The sequence below is a fragment of the Pyxicephalus adspersus genome, chromosome 10 (assembly GCF_032062135.1).
Source record: "Pyxicephalus adspersus chromosome 10, UCB_Pads_2.0, whole genome shotgun sequence".
In the NCBI taxonomy this organism is placed as follows: Eukaryota; Metazoa; Chordata; class Amphibia; order Anura; family Pyxicephalidae; genus Pyxicephalus; species Pyxicephalus adspersus.
Window position 1 is genome coordinate 32,051,287 of NC_092867.1, and position 12,649 is coordinate 32,063,935.

The 12,649-nt window shown below is 37.0% G+C and overlaps 1 protein-coding gene across 25 annotated transcripts in view; it reads right to left on the reverse strand.

Moving 5' to 3' along the window:
* Positions 1 to 12,649, reverse strand: part of SORBS1 (sorbin and SH3 domain containing 1) — a 223,109-nt gene that overhangs the window by 121,598 nt on the left and 88,862 nt on the right. The gene's annotated exons all lie outside the window — the stretch shown is intronic.

Consider the following 12,649-nt stretch of genomic DNA (forward strand, 5'->3'; position numbering starts at 1 on the left):
TGTAGTACCATATTATGGACTGTGCAACCTTCAGCAGAAAAGTATTCAGTACTTGAAATATGACCAATCTACTTATTAAATGATTTGTATATCAAGACATATAAAGCAACTTTGACTCTTTAAAGAGAATGTGTTGGTCATAGAAAGTAGAGCAAGCTATCTGTAGGTTTGAACCATCGCCAACTTCATAATTAGTCAGCCAGCACTGTGATTGGTATATTGTTCTGTACTTGCAGACACATTGGGCCTGATTTAAAAAAACTCCTCAAGGCTGGAGAGGATAAACTTTCATCAGAGAAGCTGGGTGATTCAGCAAACCTGGAATGGATTGCATCAAAAGGCATTTGCTACTTGCTAGCAAATGTTTTGAATCCTGGACCAGATACATTCCAGGTTCACTGGATCACCTAGCCTCACTGATGAAAGTGTATCCTCTCCAGCCTTGGAGAGCTTTAATAAACCAGGCCCATTGGGTACATTTTTTTTTCTAAAAAAGTAAAAAGGACATATAGGTATAAATGGTGAAATCAGTGCAATGTTTTTATTTTTATATACATCTTGCTATTTTTTATGGTCAATAATAGAAAACTGCTGTAAATGTGTAATTCAGCCCAACAACAACTTCACATAACTAAAAGTAATTATGTAAAAATGCAAAGACCAGTGATAAAAGGACAGTACAAACCAATCAAATTTTAGTTTCCTCAAAACAGATTTTTCTTCATTTTGAACATCAACTTTGCCCTGTGCATTGCCTCCCTGAATAATCCCTAAATCTTTAAATCCAATTATACATAAGCCCTTCCCAGTATCATGTAAGAGCAGTAAATAACGATCGGTTTTCACTAGAAATGCCTTACACTAATGCACAGATATTTAAGTGTGTGGTAAGTTTAATACTTTTAAATGTATGAAAGACTCGGACATAATGGATTTTACAGTGATATATGTTGCTACAAATCCATACAAGTGTATCTCTTGAATCTATTTAGGATAATATTGTGACAACATCAAATCTTAATTGGTGTTACCATATTGGGAATTTCCTGTAAAAAATTAAGCTGGTTGTTGAAGCGGTATTCATAAGCAGTGTAGCTTTATAGTTTCATAACTTGGAACAAGGGTGATGGTCAGTGGACAGAGAATTTGACATGGGACACAATGTACAAATGTCAAGACTTCAGATCACAAGTATATAAAAACCGTTATCAAATTGGTAGCATGACTCAAATACACAATATAATTAAACAATTGTATTTAAACATGCAGAAGTGGGATAAAAAACAAAGAAAAAAAAAAACACATAACATAATAAAAGGGATCATATATACTGTATGGCAGTTTTCTCATTCTAAGGTTTTTTTTGCTGAACCTCTGAGATACTAAACACTGCTGCAGTCAGACTTATGTTAGCTGTAGTTGTGCCTATAATATGTTAGAAAAGCTGCATCAAATGTAGCTCCTATCGGCCAAGATGGTGCTTGACACATGGCTGAGATGTTTTTCGTTTTTTTGAAAACAGAAACATAGACAGTGTTTCTTAACCTTAAGATTGGGCAAACCCTTAAAATGCCTTTCAGGTCTTCAGGAAGTCCTACTATAAATATGATATCCACAGTTAACTGTACATTAGCATGGTGATCGATAGGAAGATTGCCTTCTATATTGATGGTCATTGGGAAGAATAGCTTGCAGATAGCCAAAAAGATCATTGGTCCGTGAGACTCTGGGAACCCCTAGCAACCTCTGGAAGAACACAGATGTAGGTTCACTATAGTGAACAATACACTAAACAAGCAACAAACAATAATACTGCCACTTAGAGGTAGAACTACTAACCACAGTGTAAAATATTTGAATGGCTGTTGCACTTATGTCTGTACAAACATCAAGCTTACTAGAAAAGGACACAAACTCATAATTATTATTAATAAACGATATTTATATAGAGCCAACATATTACGCAGTGCTGTACAATAAATAGGGGTTGCAAATGACAGACAAATATAAACATTGAAACAATGAGGAGAGGACCCTGCCAGATGAGCTTACAATCTAAAAAGGAGGAGGAAAATGTCATTGTCAATGTCCAAAAAAACCAAAGCTGCAAGACACGAATGCTTACTGTATAGCTACCATGTAAGAAAAATGTAAACACCCGAGGGTCAGATTCAAGTAGTAAAAGCAGGAATATCTTACATGAATCATTACATTTATCTTCAAATTAACAACAGGAGATTAAAGTAATTTCTGAACAACCTAAAAACCCTGTGTAAGATAACTGAACATGGACATTAATCAACATGTAAATAGCTAACGGCACCATTACGAAACACCAAGGAGGGGGTGGAGGTGGTTAAAGTACTCTCAAAAAAGGAAAACAATGCGAGGCTTTTCTGTCTGACAGGCAGATGAAGGAAAACGGCACACTCCAGCAGATGTTGGCTGAAACATTCATTCTCCCTATAGGGAATTTGTCTTTTGCTTATTGCAGGTCTGCCTGTTCTGCTTTGTATTCGGGGAGTTAAAGTGCACCTATCACAAAGATAGATGCTAGGTACCTGGCCAAATCTGGCTTCCCTACTACCGCATCACAGACCTGGAACGAACATCCACCAACGGAAGTCACAGAAAGTCAGGAACTCTTCATCTTTACTAGGAACAAGTATAAGTTCCTATACTATGGTCTGACTTCCCAATGACCTCAGTTATTCAAAAAAGTATTTAAAGCTAAGCATTATGCTGATGGACACTGCCGCCTTTACCTAGTACTTCACCAGCCATCTTGATTGTCCATGCCAGAGTACAATTATTCCTGGTTTGCCACTCTACAGAGAGAAAAAGATTACGAACAGGCAGGTACATCTACATCATAAATGTACTTTTACAAGGGATTTCTGCAATAATGAACCTGTTGGTTCACATTTTTTTCTCATTTAAGGTTAGGTTCAGCTTTATGTAGGACTCCTGACATCATTAAAAGGCTGAACATTAACAATTACTCAGCAGTAAACATTATAGTACAAATAGCTGCCAGAAGCTTGCAATAGGATGGGCATAGTAAAAGAGTTATTGAAGATTGGGGCATGCTCATAGACTGGACTAGAGATTCTTTTTCAGTCTTCCTTTTTCAGGTTCCTTTAAAAATTTTCCATATTTGCTTTCAAAACAGACCCCCCCCCCCCCCCCCAATAGTAATCCAGCCAGTCCAAAAAACAAACATTTTCCTTCTCTGGATTGAGAAAGCACTTTAGAAAGGAAATCCAGATCATGGACCACAGTAGGTTCTGAGGGATGCATATTGGTCACCAGGTATTTAGAGGCTCCATCTCCTCTCTTCTGCTCAACAATAAAGGTAGGGTCAAACCTGCTATAACACTAACTGTCCAACAAGTTGTCTTTTAGTCCAGTGGTCACCAACCAGTGGTCCGCGGCTCTGGCCGGTGCGGCCCCCAGCGGGGTCTTTCCCTTGACCCTGCTGATCATGTCCCCCAGGGATTTTTAGGTCTGAGCCTGCGATGGGAGAGTGGGCGGGTTCTGGCATCATGACATCTTTCTGGGTAAAGTTTCTTCCCCTTTGAGTGACACATGGCTCCCTGCGTATGCAAAGTCCAGATTCCATGGATTTAGTGTTCTGTGGGGTCCGAAAGGTTGGTGACCACTGTTCTAGGCCATCAGAAACAAATGTAAGCAGTGCAGAAAATAGGGAGCATTCCTTAGTTTTATTAGGTCGTTTACAACTAAAAAAAAAAAAAAAAACAAACAACAAAAAAGAATAAATACAAAAAGTTTCCAAGAGAAATGGATACTATACCTTTTTTTGCATTATTAGGCCCCAAGGGCCTAATTCGTTACACACAAGTCAGACCAAATCCAGTCCTTAAAAGGCCCAGACTATATGGCAATACTCTATTCCTAATAATTCGGTAGATCCTAAACTCTGAGAACGACATCCTTATGAAATAAATATTACGAGCATCATGCTTATAAACCAGTTGCAAGCAGCTAATGAGATCATATGGCTTATCCCAGCTCTTGCTTCTATGCATCTTCCAAATGCTTGAAGATTGGCAGTCATTACTGATGGCCCATACAGACATCAGAGGACTGCAATTCAACCATAAAAGGTGTCATAATCAATGGCAAATGCTTCACAGTATTATTTTTTTCTGTTAAATAATCAATGACAAGTGCTTATATTGCAATATTATTTTATTTTAAAATCCATCTGTTGTCTGGAGCATAAGGACAAAATGCAATTAACTTTTCAAAAAGGGAAATGATCTTTCTAGATTTCCAAAGTGCCTAAGCATACATAACAAGCAGACTGAGCCAAGTCATTGTTACACGGCTTTAGATTAGATACACATTGCATGCTGTCACATCCTGAAGATGGAAATACTGCAATCACGTTCTCTGCTGAAAGCCAACATCTATTACCCACAAGTGGCCCCCAAAAGTGAGGAATAGTCCAATATTTTACACACAGTAGATGTCAAACCGAAAATAAGTTCACATCTGAGAAAAATGTACTTTTCCCCATGGGAGTTTGCATTTGTATAAGCTGAGCATTGTGGATTTTAGGATCCATTAGTATGATAAACAGTTGTCTGCCTGTACATTTGTTATCAGCGTACAGAGTCAGCAGCACATCCAAACAAAATGGAAAAAGAGCTAAGTAGAACGCAGGCACTTCTACACAATGAACTTTCAATTACAGCACCCAGGACTACCTATTACATGTTGTTGGCAGCAAAACAAAAGGGGATGTAAAGCAGACACAGTTTTATGCTCAGAGGTTTAAGGAAAAGCCTTCTGCTTAAATTAGTAGATGAGGTATGCTGTGGTTACAAACACATGAGAATCCCAAGAAACCACGCCATTCCAAGCCTGGTTCCCCTACACATTCCTATGGATGTATGTAAAAATGCAAAATGACAAATTACACCATTTAAGAGTGCTGTATTGTTTCATTGCAGGCTAAGTTCTAGTGCAACCTTTTCTATTTTTGGTAAGTAGTGGATATGAAGAATGATCAGCCATAACCTATAGTTTGTTTAGACATTATACTCAGCTTTCCTTCCTGTGTATATGTGTGCTGGTCAGTTTGTTCTAATAGGGACTGACACCTTTTACTTGTTTCATTTTATCATTTAGCATCTTTTTAATGGTGTCACACATGATGTCAAATATCCTCTATATCACTATAGTATAGTCACCTTAAACATTTTTAGTTACTATTACTTATTAATTACTTTTAGTTTGTTTTGAGTTGTCTTATTCTTATGCACATTAGCGTCTACATGTTAGACAGTCCTTTGTTTGAAGTGCACATTATCGATACCTCCACTGTCTTTCGTAAGCTGATATACCCAAGATGTGTCCTTTAAACAGTCCTAATAAATAGAAGGAAACCACAAGATGCCTTTTTGCCCTCCATTCTTCTTCTGAGAGTATGTTTTAATCCCTACTGACAGCAAACAGTGCTGGAAGATGTCAGTGATGCTACGTTCCCTAACAGGCATTGTGCAAAAGCTCTGGGGGCCACATACAGCCTCTGGCAATTCTAAGCCCCTGTAGGCCATGGTCTGTTATCTTTTACTTGTGTGTGTATGAACCCGTAAAGGAAAAGGACTGTTTTATTTAAGGCTATGCAATTTTAACAGTGGAATCCATCCCAGTAAGAGAAGAAAGAAGAAGATGGCAGTCACCAGGAGTTATATAAAAAAAATGCTATCAGGCAGGTAAGGTTATTTTATTGCAGAAGAGACGGACATCGACTGTCTCCATTTCTGCTGTTTAATTCTGCTTTAAAGGGGCTGAAAGAGTAGATATCTAGCAGTATAGTGTAGAGGAGAGATAGAGAAAAGACAGGCTTTTATAGGCAGGAGATGTGCTTAGATAAAAACTTTGTACTTTATTTAATCATCCTACTGCACTAGACCTTTTGCTAACACAGTTACACTACGCTTAGGTTAAATCTTTGATAAGATTGTGTGTTGTGTTGGTATCAGAAAAAGTCTCAAGGTCCCAACGCATTTCGCCCAACAGGGCTTACTCAGCGGTTTGGGAGACCCTAGGGGTTAGGATAGTACATCATACAATCAATAAACATTACAATATTTTTATACTATGTCTATTTAATATTCATGTGCTCATGCAATTGGTATGGCGGCTATCAATTAGTCATATCACCTTCTACAATCGATAGGTAATCATGGGCATCATATTATATATTGATATTAATGTATAACATCCTCTATAAATTGGTACATAGTGATATCTGGAATACAGAAATGTAACTTACTTTATATTTGCTGATGTTTAACCACATATGGCATAATAGGTAATCTCTGCTTGCATTAACTGAAAATTGGCTGATTAGATAGTAATAGACATTTTAGATAGACATAGTATAAAAATATTGGTATGTTTATTGATTGTATGATGTATTGTCCTACCTAACCCCTAAGGTCTCCCAATCCTCTGAGGAAGCCCTGTTGGACGAAACGCCTTTCATCTTTATACTAATTACAAAAAGTACCCAACTTCAGGTCAGCGTTTCATAAATCTTGACTTTAAATCCTAAATAATGCAACAAGTATAATTATGGCTATTAAGGTGACCGTTTGAAATGTAAGGGCCCAAATGGGTCATTACCATAGTAGCTATTAATACAAATTAGGATCAGATACCCAAGGGTATCAAACACAGCATTACATTTACTGCATTACTTACATTAATTATTTATATTCTTCATCAAAGCTAGATGTAAAGGATCACAAATATCATGAGTGGAAACTTTTTTGGCATATCGATCCCACTACATGTATTTAACGTAGTATTAAGTCACAGAATCCTAAACAGCAAGAATTGCACTAATGGAATCTTTTGTAGGACAGATGCTCTTTGAACAACAAAGATAAGTAAAAAGAAAATGGAAAACCGTTGGAAAGCCTTTGGTTTTCTGGGAATGTATACAGCTATAATAATAGCAAAGTGCTAAAGCTGAATTTTTATTTGCCTTTATTTTGTGTTTCTTGGTTTAAATAAAATAATTTATATCTATATTGGAAAGAACTGATATCCAATGAATGTTAGTATTAGTATTGTATCAGTAGAGAAGAAGAATCCAAACTGTGCAAGACCAAAGTAAGGTCTATAGTTCAACATACAGGCAAAAAAAATAACTTTTTTATCCCATCTTTGAATTAGAGCAGAACTCATATGTCTGCAGAAGGAGGCATAACTTGTATTTCACAGGAAATATATTGTGAGCAATTGTAAGAATTGAATTTCTTATGAAAAGGTGCATGGCTACAATCAACCACAGGTGCACAATATGTTTATGTATTTGAAAAGTTTAGTGCCAAAAATAAAACTTGTAATTATAAACTAATCAACATGAACTATCATCATCTTGAGAATTTGATCTTTAATAGGTTTTGTTCATTTAGGCTGGGATAGGAACATGGCTTACTACAAATGGTGGCACAGTGTATGTGTAAATATTGATACTCAGAGTCACAAAAATCCCATCTGCAATTTAACCATGGATTTCCCCCCAAACCCCTGAAAACCTCATGTATCATCACTGCACATCATAGTAAGACAACAATTAATGGGTATATTTCCTATTGCACAGCTATGACAATGTAAAACAAGGTTATATTATTCGAGTTAATTGGTCTGTGCAAAGGACAAACTCTTACAAAAATGTGATTTTAGGAAACTCCTACACTCTCTAAATATGATATGCATCTCAAACTTCCTTCATAAATTAAAAATGATTAAAAAGCCAAAAGCAAGGGATAAACAACCTAATCTTTACATACCCAAAAAGAGAACAAGAGGTTTTTCAGAGTTCATTAATGCTCCTAGCTGCAGTCCCTGGCCTGATTTATCTTGGCTTCAGCCAATTTCTGCTGCTTTGCCTAGAGACACGTACCACAGATGACAGATAGACAGTCCAGTTGGCCCAACCAGTCCGAAACATTCTTTTATCAGGAAGCCAGTCCCAAGTCTATGCACAGCATGCTGTCATTGTATCTTAGTTTCCTAATTTAGCAAAATAGCAATAAAAACGTAGCTAAAGTGACTTTGTTACCAGTTCTTTTCAACAACAATCTTACGATAAGATTATCTGTTCATTTAATATATTTTAGGTATGTTAGTTACCTGTAAACTGGTTACCTTGTTTGCATATCAAGACTGCTGCTGGATGCCACCATGTTTGATGTGACTAAGGCTACGTACTCATGTCAAATCATTCTCTTCTAATAATTGCCTCAGGGCTGATACAGCGCTAGTTGTTGGAATTGTCCTGCTGGATCCACAAACAATCTTAATGGAAGTGAAGGGGAGAGAGGACAGCGGGGTGCTGCTCTGCTCTTCTCTCTCTCCATAGAGCAGAATGGCGGTGTATGTTCAGACTTTTGTGTTTGGAAAGGACCGTGAATGATCCTTTCCAACGACAATTATTCAGCGTGTGTAGTAGTCTTAAGCAGCTCTTTTACTTAATTTACATTCTTTAGCACCATTCCTTGATCTCTCTAACCCGGAGGAACTCTTGACACAAGTTTCAGGGCTTGGAGAACTCCTAATAAAACCAATTTTTGTGTCAATGGGGAAAAGCTCTTTTAAATTGGTGGACAGAGGAACGAATACCCGATTACAGGTGGCTAAATAGACAACTAAAAACACCACTAGAGTCATGCAGCTGGCTCTACAAGTGTTGTAGGCCCCAGAACTATGCATACATCAAATAGGAGGCCAATCAAGAAACCTATAGCAAGCTCTGGAGGAACCCTGGGGTTAACACAGAACCCTGGATGAAAATGGTTGCCCTTCACTTCTTTTCTTGCCTCAAAAAAAAAGATATTGCATAAGGGGGAGGGAAGAAAGAGCTTGGTCAGCACAGGCAGTATTTAGCCATTCCCAGAGAAGAAGATGGCTGGGATGTGTAGGAAAGGTGTGCCTGTACTAAGGAATAATTGATTACTTAACTAGTTACATTCACAGAAAGTTCAGAGACATATTGTACTGCAAGTCAGTAAGACTCCTGTGAGCATGCATTTAAAATAATTGTTTAGGTGCTGCTTTTTTTTTTTACACAATTTATAAAGCCAGTGCTCTCAATTGCTCAGAGGGTAAGTGCTGGCCCCTAAAGTAAGCTTAGTTTTGGCAAGTGTTTGCCGCTATGGCTATCCCGTGTTAGGGCAAAAAAATCCATGTAACCAATACTAACTTCCAGTACAAACTCTTAGCTATGCCAGTTACAAAAAGAAGTTAAAAAAAAATATATATATATATATTCTTACTTCTATTGAATCGATTGCTTAAAATAGGAAACATTTTTAATGCTTGGAATGTATAGATGACATAATTTATTCAGAGAAGCAAGAGGCCAATGAGTGACCACCAACTGGCATCAATCCAAAGCTGAAAGGCTTTTAAGACCTTTTATGAATTATGTCTCTCTGGTTAGATAAAACTTTGCAGAAAAATGTATACAAACTGACCAGTTTCTCATCAACCCCTCAGAAGGCTGAAATAACTCTGTCTAACTTATGACTGATAATATTCATGGAAGAAATACTGGTACAGTAAAGGAAGCATGGATCATGTAAACTAAACATGTCATCTTAAAAAGGAAATGCATGTATGCATCATACTGGAAAGCATTTGGTATATACACCGGGAACCAAGTACGTATACAATCTGCATTCTTTTACAATTCTCTGTTCAATATTTAGCAACATGAAGACAAAACCCAAACTTTACCACATGTTCTAAATGTATTCTAGCAATCCATAAATGAATATCAATGTGTAAACAAAAAGAGGGATGGTAAGTCCTGCAAAGCTTGATTACCTTTTATTGCTGTATTTAACTTTTGTGCAATGTGTGTATATACATATATTGTGTATATATATATATATATATATATATATATATTCATTCTCATCTGACATGTATATGTCTCCACCAAATTGATTTATAGCTAAAGAAATTGTTCCGTCATTCTAGATGACCAACTCCACCCGTCAACTGACGGAGCGCAGGTACACAGTTCCTGGCTGCCTCTTTCTATTCCAATATATGGCCATTACTTTTAGTGGTGTAAAGCCAAATCCTACCCAGAATGTCCATATTACGGAACTGAGAATTCAGTAAAAGACCCTTACTACTATACAACAACTAGAAGAATTATATTCAGTAGCGGTGTCCTTGTGTGGCACTAAATACAAGGAATTGTTAGAGCTTTGGAGGTATACACGCAGATTGCAGGTGTTTCAACCTAACAGTGTCCATCTAAAACACTAAAATATAATGGCTGGACCCCTATGGATCTTCATATCTATATTCTGCAAGTGGGAGATCCCCCTAAATCGTGGTCCTGTATTGGTATCCAGGGTTCTGTTGTGAGCTTAACTTCAAGATTCTGCTACCTAAAGGAAATTATCTTTATGTATTTCTACATCAAAGGATTTGAGTGATACCTAAGGGGAAACATGTGCAGGTTGCTACTGATGACCTCATAGTCTGAAAATGTTAGTTGCTTGGCCTTTTTTTTGAATGAATGACCTATAAAAAACCATGTAGTCAGACCATGTAAGTCAGAACGCCTGATCAACACACATGTTTTAGGTTTGTAACCGAGAATGAACTGAAGACACTGAATAGGCATTTTAACCAATTCAACCAGCATTTTGGGAAGATTAACATTGGCAGTCTTTGCTTCTCTCTCATAACCAGTTTGCTTTAAGAGTCTGAAGGCAACACTATTATTGTCCCCTGAATACATTTTGCATCAATAGAGATAGACATCTAATAAATGCATTAGTAGAAATTAACACAAAGACCTTTATAAACTAGTACAGCGTATGATGTCATGACAAAAACCTCCACCATATGGGTCTTTAATATTATAGATCATTGTTACAATACATTTCTACATTCTCCCACACTTTATATTTGCTGCTTCCAGTATGTTCTACATCCGCTTAATATAGAACAGGCTACTTAAACATAGAAAACCTACACAACATAAAGAACCTTTACAATGAAGTTAAAGGAAAAGATGGAGGCTTTATGTCCCTGTCTGAGATTGTGAATGTAGTATAGGCAAAACAAAGAATGCTGCATAACTGCAACAAATATATCTCTGGAAAATTATAGTTTTCAGAACTTACAGTAAAGAAACATGGGAGTGAGAATTAAAAAAAACAGGCAGCACCCCTGTAACAAGCAATTTTTTTGGCAAGGTTTGCAGATCTACAGCTTTCATGCACATAGAATATAGTTACCCATTTTAAAGTAAATGTTCATTTGCACTTCAATAGTGTAACACATTGACATGTAATTATGGACAAGCTGCTTTGTGTTGCTAAAAACTTGCAAGATGCAGGCTGATGTAACCAAAATGTAACATTTATGGCACTTCTATTCTTCCTGTTTGGTAAAAATGTTGCAAAATTCATTTGAATTTATCTGATGTCAAGGTGGGGAGAGGGGGTAATCTAAGTACAAATGTTAATAGATCACAGAAATACCGCTAAATTAGACACTTAAAAAAAAAAAAAAAAAGAAAGGAAAAAGTTTTAAAGTACTTTATAACCTTTTACACCACCATAATCTAGCTATCATGTTCTATTTAAATATTCATTTTCTACATTTTGTGTGTTGATAATACAAGAGGAAAGCTTTGATAGTGCTAACAACACAGCTATTATTACATGGAAGGCACTAGAAAGACATTTTTTTAATGAAAAGAATTAAGTTTATTGTCATCATCTATTAATGACTGAGAGGCGCATTGTGCTCTGGTGAAAGCAGACTTTTAGTCATACAGTGTAGCAGTGTTGTAATCACTAATTGCTGATTTGCATTCCTAGCATAGAAAGACAGTGCGATGTATAGCCAGGAACGGTCACAGTATGCAAAGAGATTTTCCACTGGCTTCCCTGTCAGCTATAATAGGAAGTTTATTTCAGAAATGCCTGACATATCAAAGCCCTCAATGAAGTTTCCCATATGTGGCAAAGAGTGTTTTGTAGAACTCTGGGACAAGACTACAGGGGCATCTCTAGGGAATAATTACCTTAACACACAGGGAAATTGTTCATTAAACTGTGTCTGTGCTATACAACAGTGATAAACTTTGAAGTAAGGTTAAACACAAAGATATCAATGTGTACAGTAAGGTGGAGTCTGTCAAACACCAAAAATATTGGTTTTACAAAACTAGGAAACTTGTATATATAGGACAAAATAATACAATTCTATTGACTTTGGATGCAGAGGGGTTACAATTTTTATTAGACTTCACTTGTATTCTCCAAGTGATTTCCCTACACCTCCTTTGAGGTTACCAAGGCAGGACATGAGAAACCCTTAATAGGGGTGGAATTAAAAATATTAACCACATACCCAGTTAAGAGCGTTTGTCTGACATATGTACAGAGGTCCCCCAATGACATTCATCAATCCGCCACATGCCTGCGGGGTGAAAGATCGTTTCCACCAACAAACCTCTGACGTCCATTGGGCGTTTGTGCGAGACATGAAGCACCTTTGGTGAATAGGCTAGGGAATAGTTACAACTCATGTTTCTTTATTGTTGACTGCACATTTATTGGTCGTCCCC